This window comes from Panulirus ornatus, chromosome 20 (genome assembly GCF_036320965.1).
Source record: "Panulirus ornatus isolate Po-2019 chromosome 20, ASM3632096v1, whole genome shotgun sequence".
In the NCBI taxonomy this organism is placed as follows: domain Eukaryota; kingdom Metazoa; phylum Arthropoda; class Malacostraca; order Decapoda; family Palinuridae; genus Panulirus; species Panulirus ornatus.
The window spans coordinates 26,313,415-26,340,428 of NC_092243.1; positions in this window are offsets into that span (position 1 = coordinate 26,313,415).

The following is a 27,014-nucleotide window of genomic DNA, read 5'->3' on the forward strand; positions in this document are numbered from 1 at the left end:
TTCCAAGATAGAGCGGATGTTACAGTAATACCAAGTATGTTCATTGAATCAAGAAGTAGAATTGCAGAACCATCAAAGGAGAGACAAGTGTTGTAAGAAGTTTTCGAATGGAAGATGGGTAGAAACTGGGTCAAATAGGTCTTAACATAACAAGATTTGTCTGTCCCACTGAGATATCTTGTTGAAGTCTGAGTTTATTGAGGAAGATGTGTCAAGACGAAATATAGATCTAGTGTGAAAAGAGGGAACAGAATTGAAGGATGTGGGTGAATGCATTGATGAGTTGTCAGCATATAAGTATACTAGATTATTTGTAGAAGCGAAAAAATCGTTGAAAAAATAGAGAAAAAAATGTAAAGGACAGAACAGAACCTTGACACCGCTGTTGGAGAAAAGGGGGAAGGCTGATCCATCATCAGCCACAGAGATATATCGGCCTGAGAGGAAGCTAGATATGAAGGAGCAATATGAGGGAAGAAAACCAAAAGAGGTGGAGCTTAGAGATGAGATCCCCATGCTACAACCTTTCAAAAGCCTTAGAATTGGCAAGGGCAACTACACGTGACTATCCAAAATCTTTCAGGGATGATAACTGGACATTTGTAAAATGGGAAAGAATATCACCAGTGGATCTCGTCTTACGGAAGCCATACTGGTGATCAGAGGGAAGTCTGTGATTACTGAGGTGTTTAAGGGTATGAGAGTTGAGAAGGGATCCAAACAATTTGGAAAGGGTGGATGTCAAAGTAATAGAACGATATTTCGAGGGTTCAGAACGATCACCCTTCTTAGGGATGGGATGCATCAAAGCATGTTTCCAAGGAAAAGGAAAAGTTTTGGTTTTCAGAGAGAAACTGATCAGATGAGAAAGTTCAAAAGCACACTCTTTCAGTACACGGGGATGGATGCCATCAGGACCATGAGCCTTGCTTGTGTCTAGAGAAAGAAGTACTTTTAGGACAGTCCGAAAATAGGTTACGGGAAGGGGCACAGGATTTGCAAGAGGAGGATCAGGGTTTAAAGGAATGTTAGAATCATCCAAAGTGAAGTTCGATGAGAAAGGGGAACCATGAGAGCTGCTATGTTTGCGGAAGAGACAGCTGTAGTGCCATTATAGCAGAGAAGTGAATGAAAGGTAGAACGACAGAAGATTTTAGAGGTGCCCTTAGCTAAAGACCAGAAAGACCTGTCAGTGGATGACGAGGAAAGGTTATCGCACTTTCTTTGAATAAAATAACGTTTCGCCTCGCGGATAACATGCTTGCAGCGATTACGGACATTGATAGAAGCTGAATGGGAACCAGAGGAAGGAAAATTTTTCCAAGCCTGATGTGTCTGATCCCTTGCCTGAATGGCCTCAGAACATGAGTGGTTGAACCACGGATTGGATGAAGAGGTCGTCTTGGAGGAAGAGGGGATAATTGCTTCCATTCCCGCAAGAAGAACGTCTGCTATGCGTTTGGTAAAGAGAGAAGCATCACAACATAAGAGACAATAATTTACCCAAGGAAAGTCAGAAAAGAAGTTTCGCAAGTTGTTTCAGTCAATCTTATTGAGGTGCCAGTATTTGCGCTTAGAAGGGGCTGCTGGAGGAGTAGGTGCCATTAGAATATATGCATTTATGATTGTTATCAGATGAAACAATTAGGGGAGAGACTCTGTACTGACAGCGGGATGGACTGAAGGTGAAAAACAAATCCAGATCTTAGGAGAGTGGTCACAGCGGTCAGGAATATGGGTTAGGTGGGAGTTAATTTGCTCTAAATCATTGAGAGTGGAGAACGTAAGTGCTTCAACCCCTCTACCTTCCGCATGGAAAGAACTGAACCATTCCCTGTGGTGAACGTTGAAATCCCCGAGGTAGAGGATCTCGGCTTGGGGTGAGAGGATGTCACAGTCTCTTGGCAGGAGTTGATGCTCGAAGAAGGATATAAACACCGACAATGTAATTTCGAGTATTACTGTAACATTGACAGTATAATCTATATAAATACTGTACCATCAGTACAACTTTTATCATTATTGTAACACCAAAAGTTTAACTTCTATCATTACTGTAACTCCGAGAGTACAACTTTTGTCATTACAGTAACACCAACAGTATAACTTTTATTATTACTGTAACACCGAGAGTACAACTTTTATCATTACTGTAACACCGAAAGTACAACTTTTGTCATTACAGTAACACCAACAGTATAACTTCTATTATTACTGTAACACCGAGAGTACAACTTTTATCATTACTGTAACACCGAGAGTACAACTTTTATCATTACTGTAACACCGAGAGTATAGCTTTTATCATTACTGTAACACCGAGAGTATAGCTTTTATCATTACTGTAACACCGAGAGTACAACTTTTATCATTACTGTAACACCGAGAGTATAACTTCTATCATCACTGTAACACCGAGAGTACAACTTTTATCATTACTGTAACACCGAGAGTATAACATCTATCATCACTGTAACACTGAGAGTACAACTTTTATCATTACTGTAACACCGAGAGTATAACGTCTACCATTACTGTAATACAATTATTCTTTACTGAGAACTTCCTCTACTCCCATCTCCCTTTCCTCTCCACCTTCTCCATTTTTAGCACTACTAATATGAAGAACGTCGTCCTAGGTCCTCTCTCTCTCTCTCTCTCTCTCTCTCTCTCTCTCTCTCTCTCTCTCTCTCTCTCTCTCTCTCTCTCTCTCTCTCTCTCTCTCTCTCTCATGTTCTCTTCATCCTTGAAGTCCTCCCTTTATCATCAGACGCCTCCACTATATAACTCTCCTTAGATCCAGCCTTTCCCTAACCCCACTGATATGCCTCTTTCTCCCCAGCCTTGACCCCCTCCTCCGCCATATTCAACCATCCCCATAATTCTAAGCTCTGGACGTCCCCCTCTCCAGACCCTGCTGTTTAATTCCTTAAGCCCTATCTTCTCTCACCAACACTTCTGCGTCTGCTTCTCCATCTATCACTATCCCACATGTCGTACTTTCCCCAGCCCTCGTCCCTTCATTCACTACATCCTACATGTGTCACATTCATTATCCCTGGTATCTTCCCATTGTATCTGACTCTTTCTGTTCCATTCTCTCTTGTCCTGTTTTACTGCATCTTTTCTGCGTCCTGCGGGTCCCAATCATTGGCCTCCCTCCCTCACTACATTCATCATTTCGCCTTTCTTGTCTGCTCTTTCTTCAGTCCCTAACTCTGTACCATGTGCATCATTCTTCTTAGTTCTGGCTTCTGTCCCCCATCATTTACGTCATATTTCATATTGTCTAACCATGGCCAGCTATCTGCTTCATTAAAGACTTGATGTTTCCCTTTTCTCATTCCCAGCTTTCTTTCCCTCCTCTTCACCGCATCTTACATGTCTCACTTTCCCCTATTCTAACTTTCTCCCTCACTACTCCTACATGTTACATCTCACCAAACCTAGCCAGTTCCCTCACCATATCCGACATTTCTCACCCTCCCGAGCTCTGGCCTCTCCTACCACAACCTTTGTCTTTCACACTTCCCGGCCCCAGCCTTCTCCTTTGAAACAACACAAGTTTCGTTCTTTCCAGCTCTGGCTTTCTCACTTTTTTTAACTTTATCAAGCCCTAGACTCTGCCATCAACACATCCTATATATCTATGTGTTCCTGACCTCAGTTGCCACACCGTATGAGAGTTAGGTTTTACCGATTCAGCCTTCAACTCCACCAGTTATCAATCCCTTCACTCCTCCGCCCTTCCTAGAACTGCCCACTTCCCCTGACCACCCATTTGCATATTTCACCCACCTCAACCCTGACCTTCTCTCTCACCTTCGCCTGCATTTCTCAGTCTCTCTAGTCCTTGCCGCTCTCCTCACTTCATCCCGCATATCTCACTCTCCCCATTCCTCCAGGTTGTGCATTTCTTCACCACATCCTTGCCTCCTCCAACATCAAACCCATCTTTTCAGTCATCAAGGTTAGTCGGCATCACCTGGCAAACGAATTCTTAAGGTAATTTTTGGCAAGACCTGCATCCCTAGAGATGGGAAATTGGTGACAGCAATGTAACACTTGCGGGTCTCTGTTTGAAAACGCTTTTTTTTACCTTACCACAACCTCAACGGTAGCTATATTACCATGATATTGCTAAGGGAAGGACTTCACAAAAAATATTATAAGATCTATTTGAAGAGTGTCAGGAAGGTAAAGGCTTGAGACAAGGTGGTTGAGGAAATATCCTCTACAGGAATAGCGATATCATTTAAATTCTTTGAGGATTGTCGTCTCAGTAAAATAAAAACAAAACAAAAACATAACAAAACGGAATTTACGCGTTCTTTTTACTCTTTCTCAGAAAATCAACCTAAGTTGAGGCTAAAAACCGAATTTCAATTATTATTTAGGCAAAAAATGTAACGTTTTGTTGCCGTTACAATTAGCCGCAGCAACTGCTAAAATAATTTCATTGTGGAAATCTATTTGTTTTTTAGGTTCATTAAAAGTTTCGACTGCCCAGCATTTTGTGGATTTAAATCCTTATCCATTTTTTCTGTTGAACTTCATTTTGCGTGACAAGTTAGTCTGTCATAATCGGAGAACCAGGACAGCCTTAAGAAGCCCATGTCGGCAAGTTAACATCGATCACCCCACATTCAACGTTCACTTTCATCTCCAGCAATATCAACTTGCTTGTACTTTCTTTGACTGATCTGCAATGTACACTAGAGGAGAATGGAACAGATGAAACAATTTTCTAGCGCTTTGTTTCACAATTGGAAAAAAAGAATCAATTAACGCGAATGTCCTTATTAGCCAGGCATCATAAGATCAACGAACCGAAGGTCATGTAGTCAGCCCCAAAGCTATAGATTCTGGCTAACTTTACAAGTTATTCAAGTGAGAAGTCATGCCCAGGTCTTGGCGTTCCCAAATATCTTAAACAGAAACAGGTTCCAGTTTTTTTTTTTTCACTCAGAAAATAGACGATCAATTTGAGACAAAAGCTGATAACAGATGAGAGATTATTAATAGGCATGGGATCAGCGGCTGTATAGAACATGCCATCGAGATCATCATCAGTGTTTAAGGATGTATGATCCAACAACTAACATTTTGTGTAATGGTTCATTACCTTGGGTGAACCGCCTGGCGTGAAAAGCTTATCAAAGCCACTGAACTCAAAGCTTATGAAAGGCGACTGTGAAGGAGGGAGATGGAATGACTTTAACAAGTCGCGACACAGTAGGTAGCTACAGCGACCCATTATCATGCGTCTTGTTACAAGGATTACAGGGGTGTGGCGACACAGATCCAGAAAACCATAGACAAACATGGGAACGAGGATAAGATTGTTTGTGACTAACTGTATAAATGGGTCGAAACAGAAGCTTAAGCAGACCTTTTCCAGTACTTAAAACTATTATCATTCCCAACAGGCAGACTGTTATAATCAATGACAGCAAACATCTCATATGTGGTCAAATGGAGTCAATATACAGGGGGCTTCGACTGAAAAGCACAACTGTAGAACACTGGAAACCATCACATTTTCCAAGACGACCAGGTAGATGTGATGACTGTTCCAGATGTCATACTGCAGAATGTTGTGCTGGAAAATCTGATTTTGCAAAAAGAAATTAAAGTTTGGACGACAAATCTCTAAATGCCAACAGGATCACTGATAAGATATAGACGTATGACCAATATGTCATTACACAAGACATGAAGTCAGTCCTAAAACCTTATCATTCCTCTTTTGTGCACACATAATACTTCACAATATCAGATCACTTTAAAGAAAATTGTACAGCTGCTTACAAGAGAGTCTGAAAAATAGAGACACCTATTATAACGGGTCAATATTCTGATTCAGTTGTCAGTCAGGCCATATTCCCATAGTGGCAAGCGGCCAAAAGAAACTTCCCAAACATCACATGATATCATATAATGTGAAAACAAAACCTGAGCAAGAACTGGTATAACAGCGTTTCCCTTATTTACTATTTTTTAGCTTAGCTTAGCTTTTAGCTTAGTGAAGCATTTCCCCCATTCCCTCCCCAGATTTTGTGTTTACATTTTTGTTCGTGTTCTTTTTTTGTGTTTACAGGTAAGTGAGTGTTTACTGGTGTTTCATGTGTTGCTGGACCACTGGTACATCTCACGAAGGCTGGTTGAACAGAATTGTGCCCTCAATTGAGAGGTGACCGCAGGAAAACTCACCCCAGCTTGGTGCGTCCAGCCCTACTTTGGAACGCTTTTCTATCTGATCAGCTGCCTCGTAATATCTTCAGAGAAGAGGTACGGTGTGAAAGTACCTTTTGTGTGTGGTGGTACGCCATCCCAGAATCTGGGGCCTAGCCCCACTGGTATGGACGCTTGTAAACCAACTACTACTCCCGTGGTGGTAACCGACCCATACTGGACATAAAGTCCAAAAATGCTAAATTTGTCATGTTACATGCGACCGGTTTAACAACTCTAGCTTCCCTTAACCCTTCCCTCATCAAAAAAGTGATTGATGACCAGGCTGGCGCAGTTGGAATGGTAAGGAAACTGACTAGTTTTGACCTTGTCAAAGTTAACTCATCAAATCAAGTTGCAGACTTACTTAAGCTGAGAAAGTTCCAATCATATAATGTTGTGGCTCCCATTCCGGTGACCATGAATTCATGGAGAGGAGTAATCTTCTGTCATGATGACATGGGCATGAGTGAGGACGACATAGTGAAGGAACATACAGACGAGGAAGTGATCGCTGCTAGATTTATTACGAAACTTATTGATGGCGAGCGACGTAGAACCCCCCCCTGATCACTCTAACATTCGGAAAGCTAACATTACCAAAAGATATTGCCGTAGGTTATGTTAACTGTGGGACCTTACATACCGAATCCCTTGCGTTGTTTCAAATGGTGAAAAGTCTTGTACTCTCTCATCTCGATGTGGAAAGTGTGCCAGCGAGGACCACGTTGCTGACAATTGTACGGCCAAGGTGGTACTGTGCGTTAACTATGGCGGCAACCACCCAAGCTCGCACCGAGAATGTCCTCGGTACAAGTTTGAGAAGGAAGTCTGCGCAGTTAAGGCAAAGGAGAACATTTCATATTGTGAAGCAAGGAAGAAGGTGAAGGAGATTCACGAGACTACCAAACCAAATGAATCTTATGCTATGGCACTGAAATGTAAGCCGGTCATGGTCACAATTGCCACGCAGACAACGTGAACTACTGAACCACGCTCCACCAACCCAGACGAACCCATAACGAATCAGACCGACACTGACACTGATTCTGACGACACTACCGACAAAGATTCATACTCAAAAGCCACCTGCGCCGTTCGACCCAAATGTGTGAGAGAGAACAAGACAAATTTGCAAAACTTTCGATAGAAACTATGTCACACGTCGTCGTTCCTGTGGCCTGAGGTCTTCCTCGATGAAGTCTTCCTCGGTGAAATCGATGGACGACAATACCGTCTCCACTATCAGGAGCCAATCCAGTTCCCCTTTGGACTCGCCCAAGTCCAAAAAAAAAGGGCTCACAAAGCTGGTCGGCAAAAGAAATCTTAAACCAACACATTCAATATCAGTCAATGGAATTGTAGAGGTCTGAGGGAAAAGCAAGTACAACTGTCACTTTTGCTTGCATTATATAGACCATCCGTTATTTGTCTATAAGAGACCAATCTGAACACCACAGTCGAAGATTGTGCTCTTTTAGATAGCTATCACCCGTATAGAAGAGATGAAGATCATGGGGTAGCCATCTATGTAACCAAAGCTTACCCCATAAAGGAGTAACTTTAAATTCTACTCTAGAAATTGTCTCATGCAAAGTAAAATTTAGTAACACGTACCTAGCCATTTCTTCAATCTACTGTCCCGGTTCCAATGCACTTGATAATGAGTTCGCTTTGCGTTTTAGTCAATTATACCATAAAAAACTAATTCTTGGAGACTTTAACGCTTATCATCATCAGTGGGGAAGTATACAGGCAGACTCTCGTGGGAAACATATGGTAACTTACATCAATTCTAATCTCGCTCATCTAAACGATGGTAGTGAAACTCGAGTAGATGATCGGACAGGAAACATTTCAGCCATTGACCTATTTCTATCGATTCGTTATCAGCTTTTAAAGCTATAAACCCTGGTTATAATGAGTCAAATGAAATTCAGGGCAGCATCATTAATTAACAAAACTCATGTAATAAAGATATCATCTTGATTTGGGTGCCTGGTCATTGCAACATTTACTGCAATGAACAGGCAGACCGGTTGGCTAAGTCGACCTCAGAACTCGAGGAGGTCGTTTGGATCCCTCGAAAGCTGGGGTCCTGCCTCTCCTTGGGAAAGACTTCAGTATTTCCTCTGTGGCAAAGTCAGTGAAACAGCTGACTATATCAAGAAAATATAAACCACAAGAAGCGGACTGGACGACCTCGTACGGGAAGAACAGAAGAGAGGAAGTCGTGCTAACCCGTTTATGTCTCAGCTGCACATACAACACCCACCCACAACCGTATGTTAACCAAAACTTCCCAGCAAGATGAGAAACCTGCCAAACCAGTTTAACAATAGACCACCTCATACAATGAACAAAATATCGTGAAAACAGGAAGAGTCTGACAAGTTTTTCAAGGACAAGAAAACAAACTTCACCATATAGAGTCTCCTTGGTGATAATGTCAGCATAATTAACAAATTGTTTATCTTTCTCAAGGAAACAGAAATGATGATGATATGAGGTGGTTCGTTGGTTCGACTCTGTGCCCGAACTGGCTCCGGGGTGTGGCTGCTTTCGCTCAGGCTGGTTGCGTGGTGAGCGGGACAATTTGCTCATTCTGCTGCTGGCCGGGATCGGGAGTGGTCCGGCTTGGAGCTGGTTCCGTTATGGTGTCCAGCTGACGAGTTGCCGGCGTTATTGTGCCATGATTTATATATGTGTTTCATGCTATGGTGAAGAACTATCTCTAATCTATCCTATTTTTTTCGCAGTCCTTCTGGCAGCTGCACCAGTGGATGTTGTTCCAAATGGGTGGCGTTTGTTGCCATGTTGACACAATACCAACTTACCAACGTTTCCTCCAATATTTTTTTAATCCCATATAGGACTAGATAGGAGTTATAGGTATTGATATGATTATTATGTAGGGACTTTATACAGTCAAAAATGAAAGAGAGTTGCAGGCCAAATGACCTTACTTACAGGTCGCTGGCCGTTAAGCCCCCCCCTCTCCCCTTCCGACACTCACTCAAAAAAAAAGGAAAAAGAGAAAAGAAATGTGGGTTTGAGTAAGTTAAAAATTGAGAAGAATTGTACACCTTAAAGAAGGTGATGCTTTGCTATGTCTTCCATCACGAATCAAGAAATTGTTCTTGCAGCCACAGTACAACCAAAGATCTCAAAGAATCGAGCCTCAACACAGAGAGATTGGAAGAGACACTTAAAGATATGAAAAGACATTACCGGGTAAGTGGAATTGCTGCGTCTGTAAATTTTTTGGACCACATGTCCTCTAATCTCTTCCAGGGATTAAGAACTTGAAGGAAAAATCTGTCGTCTCTGAACATCAGTAGCTTAACAAATATGTTGCTGTTGAACGAGCTGGCTCACAGACACTAACAACAAATGCTCCTAAGCAAAGGGAGTCAAAGAAGGAGTAGAAGTTGCCTGGGAAAAGAGTTTTCTTTTAAGAGGTGCAAGTTGAGCAGGTACAGAAACGAGAATAATCTCAGACTGGAATAGGTTCAGCATCAGGTCCAGAGACTTGTTAACCATCAGAGATTGTATTAGTTCCCTGCTCACCAGCAATACTACCTACCCGAGGTCACCACTGTACTTGAAATTCTGAACTAATCAGAATCTATTGAAAGGAAAACTGCATTTGCATGCCAGTGAACTAGTGGTGGATGGAGTTCTCTTTAGAAGGCATGGGACATATCCAGGAAGCAGTAAGACCACTATTGCCCTTAGAATGGGGACATTCTAAGCCATCTCCAGTGCCCTATCCATCATAGAAAAGCTGTGTTGGGATTATCATCTCATGAATCTGTAAATGGAATGAGGTTTTGTTACAGAAATCGAAGTTATGTAATACAGCTTTTGAGGCAAGATGTGCAACCATGTTGTGAGGATGTACAAGTATACCTAAGAAGAACTGATGAGACTAGAATGAAACGTACCAATATTCTGGGTATAAGAAAACTTCTAGAAAAACTTAGCGCATTTTTGGAGCAAATGAAAAATGAAGAGTTGCTAACAGACCTTTTAGAGCCTGCTACATGGCCAAACGTTAGCAGGTTTTAAGAAACTTTATAATGAACTCACTGGATTCTTTCGTCATAGAGACCTGTCAGCACTTTGAATATTTTTTATGGAAATGGTAGAAGACTCTGCTTGCTTCCTGAGAAAGATTTTGGAAAATGAATTCAGTTACGACAAACAAAATCATGTCAGACGTCTGCTAACTCTCCATGCACAAATGACCAAAGTTCCAGAGGAGTATCCTAACGTGTATACAGGCTTCAGGACTAGCAGCATCTTTGTTCAAATTGGCAACAATCCCTCTAGGTACATACCGATTAATCAAACCAATGAAGAGAACAACAACACCCACTCTAGGGAAGATAACGTGGTCCAGTCTGGCGTCTGGTAATGTAAAGACATACTATATTCCAGAAGAGGAACGGAGTGCATTCCTGGCGCATATAAGAACAACACAGACCGTTATTACGTTGACATGTAAAGGCCAGGAATTCAAAAGGATGAAGTTGAGTCATCACTGATATAACGATTAGAGTTGCTGGTTATGACGTCCTCAGGGGCCGCTAGGGTTAAAACTAACATAGCTTCGAATCCTGGTCGCTGCAATCATTACGCAGTCAATCCAGCTGTCCTTCATCCCCTCGAGATTGTAAATTGTAAATTAGGTACCTCGCTTAGGATATATATACATATATATATATATATATATATGGAAAAAAAAAAAAAAAAAAAATATATATATATATATATATATATATATATATATATATATATATATATATATATATATATAAATATATATATATATATATATATATATATATATATATATATATATATATATATATATATATATATAGATATATATATGGTTATATATATATATATATATATTATTACCATATTTTTTTTATTATACTTTGTCGCTGTCTCCCGCGTTTGCGAGGTAGCGCAAGGAAACAGACGAAAGAAAAGGCCCAACCCCCCCCATACACATGTATATACATACGTCGACACATGCAAATATACACACCTACACAGCTTTCCATGGTTTACCCCAGACGCTTCACATGCCTTGATTCAATCCACTGACAGCACGTCAACCCCAGTATACCACATCGCTCCAATTCACTCTATTCCTTGCCCTCCTTTCACCCTCCTGCATGTTCAGGCCCCGATCACACAAAATCTTTTTCACTCCATCTTCCCACCTCCAATTTGGTCTCCCTCTTCTCGTTCCCTCCACCTCCGACACATATATCCTCTTGGTCAATCTTTCCTCACTCATTCTCTCCATGTGCCCAAACCACTTCAAAACACCCTCTTCTGCTCTCTCAACCACGCTCTTTTTATTTCCACACATCTCTCTTACCCTTACGTTACTCACTCGATCAAACCACCTCACACCACACATTGTCCTCAAACATCTCATTTCCAGCACACCCATCCTCCTGCGCACAACTCTATCCATAGCCCACGCCTCGCAACCATACAACATTGTTGGAACCACTATTCCTTCAAACATACCCATTTTTGCTTTCCGAGATAATGTTCTCGACTTCCACACATTCTTCAAGGCCCCCAGAATTCTGGCCCCCTCCCCCACCCTATGATCCACTTCCGCTTCCATGGTTCCATCCGCTGCCAGATCCACTCCCAGATATCTAAAACACTTCACTTCCTCCAGTTTTTCTCCATTCAAACTCACCTCCCAATTGACTTGACCCTCAACCCTACTGTACCTAATAACCTTGCTCTTATTCACATTTACTCTTAACTTTCTTCTTCCACACACTTTACCAAACTCAGTCACCAGCTTCTGCAGTTTCTCACATGAATCAGCCACCGGCGCTGTATCATCAGCGAACAACAACTGACTCACTTCCCAAGCTCTCTCATCCCCAACAGACTTCATACTTGCCCCTCTTTCCAAAACTCTTGCATTTACCTCCCTAACAACCCCATCCATAAACAAATTAAACAACCATGGAGACATCACACACCCCTGCCGCAAACCTACATTCACTGAGAACCAGTCACTTTCCTCTCTTCCTAATCGTACACATGCCTTACATCCTCGATAAAAACTTTTCACTGCTTCTAACAACTTTCCTCCCACACCATATATTCTTAATACCTTCCACAGAGCATCTCTATCAACTCTATCATATGCCTTCTCCAGATCCATAAATGCTACATACAAATCCATTTGCTTTTCTAAGTATTTCTCACATACATTCTTCAAAGCAAACACATGATCCACACATCCTCTACCACTTCTGAAACCACACTGCTCTTCCCCAATCTGATGCTCTGTACATGCCTTCACCCTCTCAATCAATACCCTCCCATATGATTTACCAGGAATACTCAACAAACTTATACCTCTGTAATTTGAGCACTCACTCTTATCCCCTTTGCCTTTGTACAATGGCACTATGCACGCATTCCGCCAATCCTCAGGCACCTCACCATGAGTCATACATACATTAAATAACCTTACCAACCAGTCAACAATACAGTCACCCCCTTTTTTAATAAATTCCACTGCAATACCATCCAAACCTGCTGCCTTGCCGGCTTTCATCTTCCGCAAAGCTTTCACTACCTCTTCTCTGTTTACCAAATCATTTTCCCTAACCCTCTCACTCTGCACACCACCTCGACCAAAACACCCTATATCTGCCAATGGTTTAAAAAGCGAGATATACATAAGTATACTTATGTAAGTTGGAGAGATGGCCAGAGAGCGTTATTGGATTACGTGTTTATTGACAGGCGTGCGAAAGAGAGACTTTTGATGTTAATGTGCTGAGAGTTGGAACTGGAGGGATGTCTGATCATTATCTTGTGGAGGCTAAGGTGAAGATTTGTATGGGTTTTCAGAAAAGAAGAGTGAATGTTGGGGTGAAGAGGGTGGTGAGAGTAAGTGAGCTTGGGAAGGAGACCTGTGTGAGGAAGTACCAGGAGAGACTGAGTACAGAATGGAAAAAGGTGAGAACAATGGAAGTAAGGGGAGTGGGGGAGGAATGGGATGTATTTAGGGAATCAGTGATGGATTGCGCAAAAGATGCTCGTGGCATGAGAAGAGTGGGAGGTGGGTTGATTAGAAAGGGTAGTGAGTGGTGGGATGAAGAAGTAAGATTATTAGTGAAAGAGAAGAGAGAGGCATTTGGACGATTTTTGCAGGGAAAAAATGCAATTGAGTGGGAGATGTATAAAAGAAAGAGACAGGAGGTCAAGAGAAAGGTGCAAGAGGTGAAAAAAAGGGCAAATGAGAGTTTGGGTGAGAGAGTATCATTAAATTTTAGGGAGAATAAAAAGATGTTCTGGAAGGAGGTAAATAAAGTGCGTAAGACAAGGGAGCAAATGGGAACTTCAGTGAAGGGCGCAAATGGGGAGGTGATAACAAGTAGTGGTGATGTGAGAAGGAGATGGAGTGAGTATTTTGAAGGTTTGTTGAATGTGTTTGATGATATATATATATATATATATATATATATATATATATATATATATATATATATATATATATATATATATATATATATATATATATATATATATATATATATATATATATATATATATATATATATATATATATATTTGTATATATATATATATATATATATATATATATATATATATATATATATATATATATATATATATATATATATATATATATATATATATACATATATATATATATATATATATATATATATATATATATATATATATATATATATATATATATACATATATATATATATATATATATATATATATATATATATATATATATATATATATATATATATATATATATATATATATATATATATATATATATATATATATATATATATATATATATATATTTATATATATACATATATATATACTTTTCTTTCTTTTTTTTCATACTATTCGCCATTTCCGCGTTAGCAAGTTAGCGTTAAGAACAGAGGAATGGACATTTCAGGGAATATCCTTACCTGGCCCCCTTCTCTCGTACTTCTTTTGGCAAAAGTCGTAGAAGGCGACTAAAGGGGACATGAGTAGGGGGCCAAAAGCCCTCCCCTCCTTGTATTTCAACTTTCTAAAACGGGAAACAGAAGGAGTCACGCGAGGAGTGCTCATCCTCCTCTAAGGCTCAGATTGGGGTGTCTAAATGTGTGTGGATGTAACCAAGATGAGAAAAAAGGAGAGATAGGTAGTATGTTTGAGGAAAGGAACCTGAATGTTTTGGCTCTGAGTGAAACGAAGCTCAAGGGTAAAGGGGAAGAGTGGTTTGGGAATGTCTTGGGAGTAAAGTCAGGGGTTAGTGGGAGGATAAGAGCAGGGGAAGGAGTAGCACTACTCCTGAATCAGGAGTTGTGGGAGTATGTGATAGAGTGTAAGAAAGTAAATTCTAGATTGATATGGGTAAAACTGAAAGTTGATGGAGAGAGATGGGTGATTATTGGTGCATATGCACCTGGGCATGAGAAGAAAGATCATGGGAGGCAAGTGTTTTGGGAGCAGCTGAATGAGTGTGTTAGTGGTTTTGATCCAAAGACCGGGTTATAGTGATGGGTGATTTGAATGCAAAGGTGAGTAATGTGGCAGTTGAAGGAATAATTGGTATGCATGGAGTGTTCAGTGTTGTAAATGGAAATGGTGAAGAGCTTGTAGATTTATGTGCTGAAAAAGGACTGGTGATCATGAATACCTGGTTTAAAAATCGAGATATACATAAGTATACGTATGTAAATAGTAAAGGTGGCCAGAGAGCGTTATTGGATTACGTGTTAATTGATAGACGCACGAAAGAGAGACTTTTGGATGTTAATGTGCTGAGAGGTGCAACTGGAGGAATGTCTGGTCATTATCTTGTAGAAGCGAAGGTGAAGATTTTTGGGGGTTTTCAGAAAAGAAGTGAGAATGTTGGGGTGAAGAGAGTGGTGACAGTAAGTGAGCTTGGGAAGGAGATTGTGTGAGGAAGTACCAGGAGAGACTGAGTACAGAATGGAAAAAGTTGAGAACAAAGGAGGAATGGGGAGTGGGGGAGGAATGGGATGTATTTAGGGAAGCATTGATGGCTTGCGCTAAAGATGGTTGTGGCATGAGAAGCGTGGGAGGTGGGTTGATTAGAAAGGGTAGTGAGTGGTGGGATGAAGAAGTAAGATTATCATTGAAAGAGAAGAGAGAGGTATTTGGACGATTTTTGCAGGGGAATAATGCAGATGAGTGAGAGAGGTATAAAAGAAAGAGACAGGAGGTCAAGAGAAAGGTGCAAGAGGTGAAAAAGAGGGCAAATGAGAGTTGGGGTGAGAGATTATCATTAAATTTGAGGGAGAATAAAAAGATGTTTTGGAAGGAGGTAAATAAAGTGCGTAAGACAAGGGAGCAAATGGGATCTTCAGTGAAGGGGGATAATGGGGAGGTGATAACAAGTAGTGGTGATGTGAGAAGGAGATGGAGTGAGTATTTTGAAGGTTTGTTGCATGTGTTTGATAATAGAGTGGAAGATATAGGGTGTTTTGGTCGAGGTGGTGTGGAAAGTGAGAGGGTTAGGGAAAATGATTTGCTAAAGAGAGAGGAGGTAGTAAAAGCTTTACGGAAGATGAAAGCCGGCAAGGCAGCAGGTTTGGATGGTATTGCAGTGAAATGTATTAAAAAAGGGGGTGACTGTATTGTTGACTGGTTGGTAAGGTTATTTAATGTATGTATGATTCATGGTGAGGTGCCAGAGGATTGGCGGAATGCGTGCATAGTGCCGTTGTACAAAGGCAAAGGGGATAAGAGTGAGTGCTCAAATTACAGAGGTATAAGTTTGTTGAGTATTCCTGGTAAATTATAAGGGAGGGTATTGACTGAGAGGGTGAAGGCATGTACAGAGCATCAGACTGGGGAAGAGCAGTGTGGTTTCAGAAGTGGTAGAGGATGTGTGGATCAGGTGTTTGCTTTGAAGAATGTATGTGAGAAATACTTAGAAAAGCAAATGGATTTGTATGTAGCATTTATGGATCTGGAGAAGGCATATGATAAAATTGATACAGATGCTCTGTGGAAGGTATTAAGAATATATGGTGTGGGAGGCAAGTTGTTAGAAGCAGTGAAAAGTTTTTATAGAGGATTTAAGGCATATGTACGTCTAGGAAGAGAGGAAAGTGATTGGTTCTCAGTGAATGTAGGTTTACGGCAGGGGTGTGTGATGTCTCCATGGTTGTTTAATTTGTTTATGGATGGAGTTGTTAGGGAGGTGAATGCAAGAGTTTTGGAAAGAGGGGCAAGTATGCAGTTTGTTGTGGATGAGAGAGCTTGGGAAGTGAGTCAGTTGTGTTTCGCTGATGATACAGCGCTGGTGGCTGATTCATGTAAAAAACTGCAGAAGCTGGTGACTGAGTTTGGTAAAGTGTGTCAAAGAAGAAAGTTAAGAGTAAATGTGAATAAGAGCAAGGTTATTAGGTACAGTAGGGTTGAGGGTCAAGTCAATTGGGAGGTAAGTTTGAATGGAGAAAAACAGGAGGAAGTAAAGTGTTTTAGATATCTGGGAGTGGATCTGGCAGCGGATGGAACCATGGAAGCGGAAGTGAATCATAGGGTGGGGGAGGTGGCGAAAATTCTGGAGCATTGAAGAATGTTTGGAAGTCGAGAACATTATCTCGGAAAGCAGAAATGGGTATTTTTGAAGGAATAGTGGTTCCAACAATGTTGTATGGTTGCGAGGCGTGGGCTATGTATAGAGTTGTGCGCAGGAGAATGGATGTGCTGGAAATGAGATTTTTGATGACAATATGTTGTGTGAGGTGGTTTGATCGAGTAAGTAATGTAAGGGTAAGAGATATGTGTGGAAATAAAAAGAGTGTGGTTGAGAGAGCAGAAGAGGACGTTTTGAAATGATTTGGTCACATAGAGAGAATGAGTGGGGAAAGATCGACAAAGAGGATATATGTGTCAGAGGTAGAGGGAACGAGGAGAAGTGGGAGATCAGATTTTAGGTGGAAAGATGGAGTGAAAAAGATTTTGAGTGATCGTGGCCTGAACATGCAAGAGGGTGAAAGTTGTGCAAGGAATATAGTGAATTGGAACGATGTGGTATACCGGGGTTGACGTGCTGTCAATGAATTGAACCAGGGCATGTGAAGCGTCTAGTGTATACCATGGAATGTTGTGTGGGGCCTGGATATGGAAAGGGAGCTTTGGTTTCGGTGCATTATTGCATGACAGCTACAGACTGAGTGTGAACGAATGTGGCCTTTGGCGTCATTTCCTAGCGCTACCTCAAACACATGAGGGGGGAGGTGGTTGTTATTCCATGTGTGGCAGGGTGGCGATGGGAACAAATAAATGCAGACTGTATGAATTATGTACATGTGTATATATGTATATGTCTGTGTGTATATATATGTGTATATTGAGAAGTGTAGGTATGTATATTTGCGTGTGTGGACGTGTTTGTATATACATGTGTATGTGGGCGGGTTGGGCCATTCTTTCGTCTGTTTCCTTGCGCTACCTCGCTAACGCGGGAGACTACGACAAAGCAAAATAAAAAAAGATAATATATAAATATATATATATATATATATATATATATATATATATGATATATATAGGCATATGATAGAGTTGATAGAGATGTTCTGTGGAAGGTATTAAGAATATATGGTGTGGGAGGCAAGTTGTTAGAAGCAGTGAAAAGTTTTTATCGAGGATGTAAGGCGTGTGTACGTGTAGGAAGAGAGGAAAGTGATTGGTTCTCAATGAATGTAGGTTTGCGGCATGGGTGTGTGATGTCTCCATGGTTGTTTAATTTGTTTATGGATGGGGTTGTTAGGGAGGTGAATGCAAGAGTTTTGGAAAGAGGGGCAAGTATGAAGTCTGTTGGGGATGAGAGAGCTTGGGAAGTGAGTCAGTTGTTGTTCGCTGATGATACAGCGCTGTTGGCTGATTCATGTGAGAAACTGCAGAAGCTGGTGACTGAGTTTGTTAAAGTGTGTGAAAGAAAAAAGTTAAGAGTAAATATCAATAAGAGCAAGGTTATTAGGTACAGTAGGGTTGAGGGTCAAGTCAATTGGTAGGTAAGTTTGAATGGAGAAAAACTGGAGGAAGTAAAGTGTTTTAGATATCTGGGAGTGGATCTTTCAGTGGATGGAACCATGGAAGCGGAAGTGGATCATAGGGTGGGGGAGGGGGCAAAAATTCTGGGAGCCTTGAAGAATGTGTGGAAGTCGAGAACATTATCTCGGAAAGCACAATTGGGTATGTTTGAGGGAATAGTGGTTCCAACAATGTTGTATGGTTGCGAGGCGTGGGCTGTGGATAGAGTTGTGCGCAGAAGGATGGATGTGCTGGAAATGAGATGTTTAAGGACAATGTGTGGTGTGAGGTGGTTTGATCGAGTAAGTAACGTAAGGGTAAGAGAGATGTGTGGAAGTAAAAAGAGCGTGGTTGAGAGGGCAGAAGAGGGTGTTTTGAAGTGGTTTGGGCACATGGAGAGAATGAGTGAGGAAGGATTGACCAAGAGGATATATGTGTCGGAGGTGGAGGGAACGAGGAGAAGAGGGAGACCAAATTGGAGGTGGAAAGATGGAGTGAAAAAGATTTTGTGTGATCGGAGCCTGAACATGCAGGAGGGCAAGGAAAAGAGTGAATTGGATCGATGTGGTATACCGGGGTTGACGTGCTGTCAGTGGATTCAATCAAGGGATGTGAAGCGTCTGGGGTAAACCATGGAAAGCTGTGTAGGTATGTATATTTGCGTGTGTGGACGTATGTATATACATGTGTATGGGGGTGGGTTGGGCCATTTCTTTCGTCTGTTTCCTTGTGCTACCTCGCAAACGCGGGAGACAGCGATAAAGCAAAAAAAAAAAAAAAAAATATATATATATATATATATATATATCTATATATATATATATATATATATATATATATATATATATATATATATATATATATATATATATATATATATATATATATATATATATATATATATATATATATATATATATATATATATATATATATATATATATATTTTTCTTCAAAGCAAACACCTGATCCACACATATTCTACCACTTATGAAACCACACTGCTCTTCCCCAATCTGATGCTCAGTACATGCCTTCACCCTCTCAATCAATACCCTCCCATACAATTTGCCAGGAATACTCAACAAACTTATACCTCTGTAATTTGAGCACTCATTCTTATCCCCTTTGCCTTTGTACAATGGCACTATGCACGCATTCCGCCGATCCTCAGGCACCTCACCATGAGTCATACATACATTAAATAACCTTACCAACCAGTCAACAATACAGTCACCCCCTTTTTTAATAAATTCCACTGCATTACCATCCAAACCTGCTGCCTTGCCGGCTTTCATCTTCCGCAAAGCTTTTACTACCTCTTCTCTGTTTAACAAATCATTTTCCCTAACCCTCGCACTTTGCACACCACCTCGACCAAAACACCCTATATTTGCCACTCTATCATCAAACACATTCAACAAACCTTCAAAATACTCACTGCATCTCCTTCTCATATCACCACTACTTGTTATCACCTCCCCATTTGCGCCCTTCACTGAAGTTCCCATTTGCTCCCTTGTCTTACTCACTTTATTTACCTCCTTCCAGAACATCTTTTTATCCTCCCTAAAATTTAATGATACTATCTCACCCCAACTCTCATTTGCCCTTTTTCTCACCTCTTGCACCTTTCTCTTGACCTCCTGTCTCTTTCTTTTATACGTCTCCCACTCAATTTAATTTTTTCCCTGCAAAAATCGTCCAAATGCCTCTCTCTTCTCTTTCACTAATACTCTTACTTCTTCATCCCACCACTCACTACCCTTTCTAATCAACCCACCTCCCACTATTCTCATGCCACAAGCATCTTTTGCGCAATCCATCACTGATTCCCTAAATACATCCCATTCCTCCCCCACTTCCCTTACTTCCATTGTTCTCACGTTTTTCCATTCTGTACTTTGCTTTGAAGAATGTATGTGAGAAATACTTAGAAAAGCAAATGGATTTGTATGTAGCATTTATGGATCTGGAGAAGGCATATGATAGAGTTGATAGAGATGCTCTGTGGAAGGTATTAAGAATATATGGTGTGGGAGGCAAGTTGTTAGAAGCAGTGAAAAGTTTTTATCGAGGATGTAAGGCATGTGTACGTGTAGGAAGAGAGGAAAGTCATTGGTTCTCAGTGAATGAAGGTTTGCGGCAGGGGTGTGTGATGTCTCCATGGTTGTTTAATTTGTTTATGGATGGGGTTGTTAGGGAGGTGAATGCAAGAGTTTTGGAAAGAGGGGCAAGGATGAAGTCTGTTGGGGATGAAAGAGCTTGGGAAGTGAGTCAGTTGTTGTTCGCTGATGATACAGGGCTGGTGGCTGATTCATGTGAGAAACTGCAGAAGCTGGTGACTGAGTTTGGTAAAGTGTGTGAAAGAAGAAAGTTAAGAGTAAATGTGAATAAGAGCAAGGCTATTAGGTACAGTAGGGTTGAGGGTCAAGTCAATTGGGAGGTGAGTTTGAATGGAGAAAAACTGGAGGAAGTGAAGTGTTTAGATATCTGGGAGTGGATCTGGCAGCGGATGGAAACATGGAAGCGGAAGTGGTTCACAGGGTGGGGGAGGGGGCGAAAATTCTGGCAGCCTTGAAGAATGTGTGGAAGTCGAGAACATTATCTCGGAAAGCAAAAATGGGTATGTTTGAAGGAATAGTGGTTCCAACAATGTTGTATGGTTGCGAGGCGTGGACTATGGATAGAGTTGTGCGCAGGAGGATGGATGTGCTGGAAATGAGATGTTTGCGGACAATGTGTGGTGTGAGGTGGTTTGATCGAGTAAGTAACGTAAGGGTAAGAGAGATGTGTGGAAATAAAAAGAGCGTGGTTTAGATAGCAGAAGAGGGTGTTTTGAAATGGTTTGGTCACATGGAGAGAATGAGTGAGGAAAGATTGACCAAGAGGATATATGTGTCGGAGGTGGAGGGAACGAGGAGAAGAGGGAGACCAAATTGGAGGTGGAAAGATGGAGTGAAAAAGATTTTGTGTGATCGGGGCCTGAACATGCAGGAGGGTGAAAGGAGGGCAAGGAATAAAGTGAATTGGAGCGATGTGGTATACCGGGGTTGACGTGCTGTCAGTGGATTGAATCAAGGCAAGTGAAGCGTCTGGGGTAAACCATGGAAAGCTGTGTAGGTATGTATATTTGTGTGTGTGGACGTATGTATATACATGTGTATGGGGGTGGGTTGGGCCATTTCTTTCGTCTGTTTCCTTGCGCTACCTCGCAAACGCGGGAGACAGCGACAAAGCAAAAAAAAAAAAAAAAGATATATATATTTTCATTACTATTTTGGTTTGTCACTGTCTCCCGCGTTTGCGAGGTAGCGCAAGGAAACAGACGGAAGAAATTGCACAATCCACCCAAATACACATGTACATTCATACACGTCCACCCACGCAAATATACATAACCATGCATCTCAATGTACACATGAATATATACACACAGACACATACATATATACACTTGCACCCGATTCACTCTCTCTGCCTTTATTCATTACCATCGCATGGATGGTAATGAATAAAGGGATGTTATTCCACACATGGAATAACATCCCCCTCCCCTCTCATGTGTGCGAGATAGCCCTAGGAAAGGACAACAAAAGCCCCATTCGTTCACACTCAGTCTCTAGCTGTCGTGCAATAATGCCCGAAACCACAGTTCCCTTTCCACATGAAGGCCCCACAGAACTTTCCATGGTTTACCCCAGACGCTTTACATGCCCTGATTCAATCCATTGACAGCACGTCGACCCCGGTATACCACATCGCTCCAATTTACTCTAGTCCTTGCCCGACTTTCACCCTCCTGCATGTTCAGGCTCCGATCACTCAAAATCTTATTCTCTCCATCTTTCCACCTCCAATTTGGTCTCCCACTTGTCCTCGTTCCCTCCACCTCCGACACAAATATCCTCTTGGTCAACCTTTCCTCACTCATCCTCTCTATGAGCCCAAGCCATTTCAAAACACCCTCTTCTGCTCTCTCAACCACGCTCTTTTTATTTCCACACATCTCTCTTACCCTTACATTACTAACTCGATCAAACCACCTCACACCACATATTTTCCTCAAACATCTCATTTCCAGCACATCCATCCTCCTGCGCACAACTTTATCTATAGCCCACGCCTCGCAACCATACAACATTGTTGGAACCACTATTCCTTCAAACATACCCATTTTTGCTTTCCGAGATAATGTTCTCGACTTCCACGCACTCTTCAAGGCTCCCAGGATTTTCGCCCCTTCCCCCACCCTATGATTCACTTCCGCTTCCATGGTTCCATCCGCTGCCAGATCCACTCCCAGATATCTAAAACAATTTACTTCCTAAAGTTTTCTCCATTCAAACTTACCTCCCAATTGACGACCCTCAACCCTACTGTACCTAATAACCTTGCTCTTATTCACATTTACTCTTAAATTTAACACGCTTTACCAAACTCAGTCACCAGCTTCTGCAGTTTCTCACATGAATCAGCCACCATCGCTGTATCATCAGCGAACAACAACTGACTCACTTCCCAAGCTCTCTCATCCACAACAGACTTCATACTTGCCCCTCTTTCCAAAACTCTTGCATTCACCTCCCTAACAATCCCATCCATAAACAAATTAAACAACCATAGAGACATCACACACCCCTGCCGAAAACCTACATTTACTGAGAACCAATCACTTTCCTCTCTTCCTACACGTACACATACCTTACATCCTCGATAAAAACTTTTCACTGCTTCCAACAACTTGCTTCCCACACCATATATTCTTAATACCTTCCACAGAGCATCTGTATCAACTCTATCATATGCCTTCTCCAGATCCATAAATGCTACATACAAATCCATTTGCTTTTCTAAGTATTTCTCACGTACATTCTTCAAAACAAACACCTGATCCATACATCGTCTAACACTTCTGAAACCACACTACTCTTCCCCAATCTGATGCTCTGTACATGCCTTCACCCTCTCAATCAATACCCTCCCTTATAATTTACCAGGAATACTCAACAAACTTATACCTCTGTAATTTGAGCACTCACTCTTATCCCCTTTGACTTTGTACAATGGCACTATGCACGCATTCCGCCAATCCTCTGGCACCTCACCTTGAGTCATACATACATTAGATAGCCTTAACAACCAGTCAACAATACAGTCACCCCCTTTTTTGATTGATTTCACTGCAATACCATCCAAACCTGCTGCCTTGCCGGCTTTCATCTTCCGCAAAGCTTTTACTACCTCTTCTCTGTTTACCAAATCATTTTCCCTAACCCTCTCACTTTGCACACCACCTCGACCAAAACACCCTATATCTGCCACTCTATCATCAAACACATTCAACAAACCTTCAAAATACTCACTCCATTTCCTTCTCACACCACCACTACTTGTTATCACCTCTCCATTAGCTCCCTTCACTGAAGTTCCCATTTGCTCCCTTGTCTTACGCACTCTATTTACCTCCTACCAGAACATCTTTTTATTCTCCCTAAAATTTAATGATACTCTCTCACCCCAACTCTCATTTGCCCTCTTTTTCACCACTTACACCTTTCTCTTCACCTCCTGTTTCTTTTATACATCTCATACTCAATTGCATTTTTTCCCTGCAAAGATCGTCCAAATGCCTCTCTCTTGTCTTTCACTAATAATCTTACTTCTTCACCCCACCACTCACTACCCTTTCTAATCAACCCACCTCCCACGCTTCTCATGCCACAAGCATCTTTTGCGCACTCCATCACTGATTCCCTAAATACATCCAATTCCTCCCCCACTCCCCTTACTTCCATTGTTCTCACCTTTTTCCATTCTGTACTCAGTCTCTGCTGGTACTTCCTCACACAAGTCTCCTTCCAAAGCTCACTTACTCTCACCACCCTCTTCACCCCAACATTCACTCTTCTTTTCTGAAAACCCATACAAATCGTCACCTTAGGCTCCACAAGATAATCATCAGACATCCCTCCAGTTGCACCTCTCAGCACATTAACATCCAAAAGTCTCTCTTTCGTGCGCCTGTCAATTAACACGTAATCCAATAACGCTCTCTGGCCATCTCTCCTACTTCTTTCCTATTTACATACGTATACTTATGTATATCTCGCTCTTTAAACCAGGTATTCCCAGGTATATATATATATATATATATATATATATATATATATATATATATATATATATATATATATATATATATATATATATATATATATATATATATATATATATATATATATATATGTATATATATATATATATATATATATATCCCTGGGGATAGGGGATTAAGAATACTTCCCACGTATTCCCTGCGTGTAGTAGAAGGCGACTAAAAGGGGAGGGAGCGGGGGGCTGGAAATCCTCCCCTCTCGGTTTTTTTTTCAATTTTCCAAAAGAAGGAACAGAGAATTGGGCCAGGTGAGGGTATTCCCTCAAAGGCCCAGTCCTCTGTTCTTAACGCTACCTCGCTAATGCGGGAAATGGCGAATAGTTTGAAAAAAAAATATATATATATATATATATATATATATTCCTATGAGTCCATGGGGAAAATGAAACACGAAAAGTTCCCAAGTGCACTTTCGTGTAATAATGACATCATCAGGGGAGACACAAGAGAGAAATATAACAGTCAGTTGATATACATCGAAGAGACGCAGCTAGGACGCCATTTGGTAAACATGTTATTGTCCAAACCATACAGTGCGCGTTTATAAATTTATCATTTTACAAAGCTTATCAACAATAAAGTTATCTAATTTGTATAGACTATCACTAATATTAAGATTATTATTCTTTGTGTATTTAATAATAGAAGATTCAATGATATTTCTCTTTGTAATAGAGTTAGAGTTAATAACTGAGTGGCGTTACTCCAGTCAATACAATGATCATTGTTTTTAACATTATTAAACAAGGTATTTGATTCTTGTTTCGTTCCTATACTATATTTATGTTGCTTAAGTCTAACAGAAAGATCCTTACCAGTCTGACCAACGTAAAATTTATCACAGTTTCCACAAGGGACTTTATAAATGTTACCAAGAGAAATTTCTGGTGAATTCCTGATTAAGATATTCTTTATAGTATTATTGTTGCTAAAGGCAACAACATATTCTAGACTTCGTAAAAATCCCTTAGAAGCAGTTAATTCTCACTTCAATAAAGAAATGAAGTTGTTGTTGAAAGCTAACATTTCTCTTATGAAAAGTTTGTCATCTTTGTCTCCTTCATTGCCATATATGTATGGACTTATCAAAAAACATAATAGAATTTTCCAACAAGACCTATAGTGACTTCAGTAGGTTCCATTAGATATAAATTGTCAAAATGGTTAGTTTCTTTATTAAGCCCTTTAGCGGGTAAGGTATCAAATTCTAATATCATGAACAATGTAGATTTAGTCAACAAGCTAAACAATATCAATGTTAATTTTGATTTCAAATTAGTTAGATTTGATGTTTCCTCACTTTTCACTAAAGTTCCAGTTGATGACCTTTTAGAATATTTATTTGATGTGTTGGATGACATTCATTTACCTGTTTCAAAGTCTAATTTCATTGAACTGATAAAATTGTGTATAAAAGACTGTGTATTTCTATTTAATGGAGATTATTATACTCAAAAATTTGGTATGGCAATCGGTAACCCTCCTTCACCTGTACTAAGTAATCTTTATATGGAATTTTTTGAAACAAAATTACTAAAGGATATCTTACCTTCTAATGCAATTTGGTTTAGGTAAGTAGATGATGTTCTTTGTGTTTGGCCAACAAATGAAAATTTACAAATATTTCTCCCTTACTTAACAATTTAGTACCTTCCATCAAATTTATTGTACAAAAAGGAAAATAATGGTATGTTACCATTTTTAGATTGCATGATACATAGACAAGGAAACTAATTTAAGTTTAGCATATACAGGATACCCACCAATGTATGCTCATATATCCATTATTACTCAATTCAACATGGCAGAGTTAAGTTATCTTCATTTCAATCTATGTTCCTTAGGGCATTACGTATTTGCAGTCCAGAGTTTATTGATGATGGGTTTGAGAAGATATATTCTATTGATTCTAAGTTAAAGTACCCTAGATCTTTCATTGATAAATCCCTTAAGTTAGCAAAAAAATAATTTTATAGAGTTGAGCCCAAACCTCCTATTGACACTACGAATCTTTTAGTTCTCCCTTTTAATAATAATTTCACTTTGCTTCCCATGCTTCTTAAATCCTTTAATGTAAATCTTGTCTTTAGCAACAGTAATACTATAATGAATATCTTAATCATGAATTCACCAGAAAATTCTCTTGGTTGCATCTATAAAGTCCCTTGTGGAAACTGATAAATTTTATGTTGGTCAGACTAGTAAGGATCTTTCTGTTAGACTTAAGCAACATAAATATAGTATAAGAACAAGGCAAGAATCAATTGCCTTGTTTAGTCATGTTAAAAACTCTTATCATTGTAATGACTGGAGTAACGCCATCTCAGTTATTAACTCTAACTCTATTACCAAGAGCAATATCATTGAATCTTCTATTATTAAATACACAAATAATTATAATCTTAATATTAGTGATGGTCAATACAAATTAGGTAACTTTATTGTTGATAAGACTTGAAAATGATATATTTATGAATGT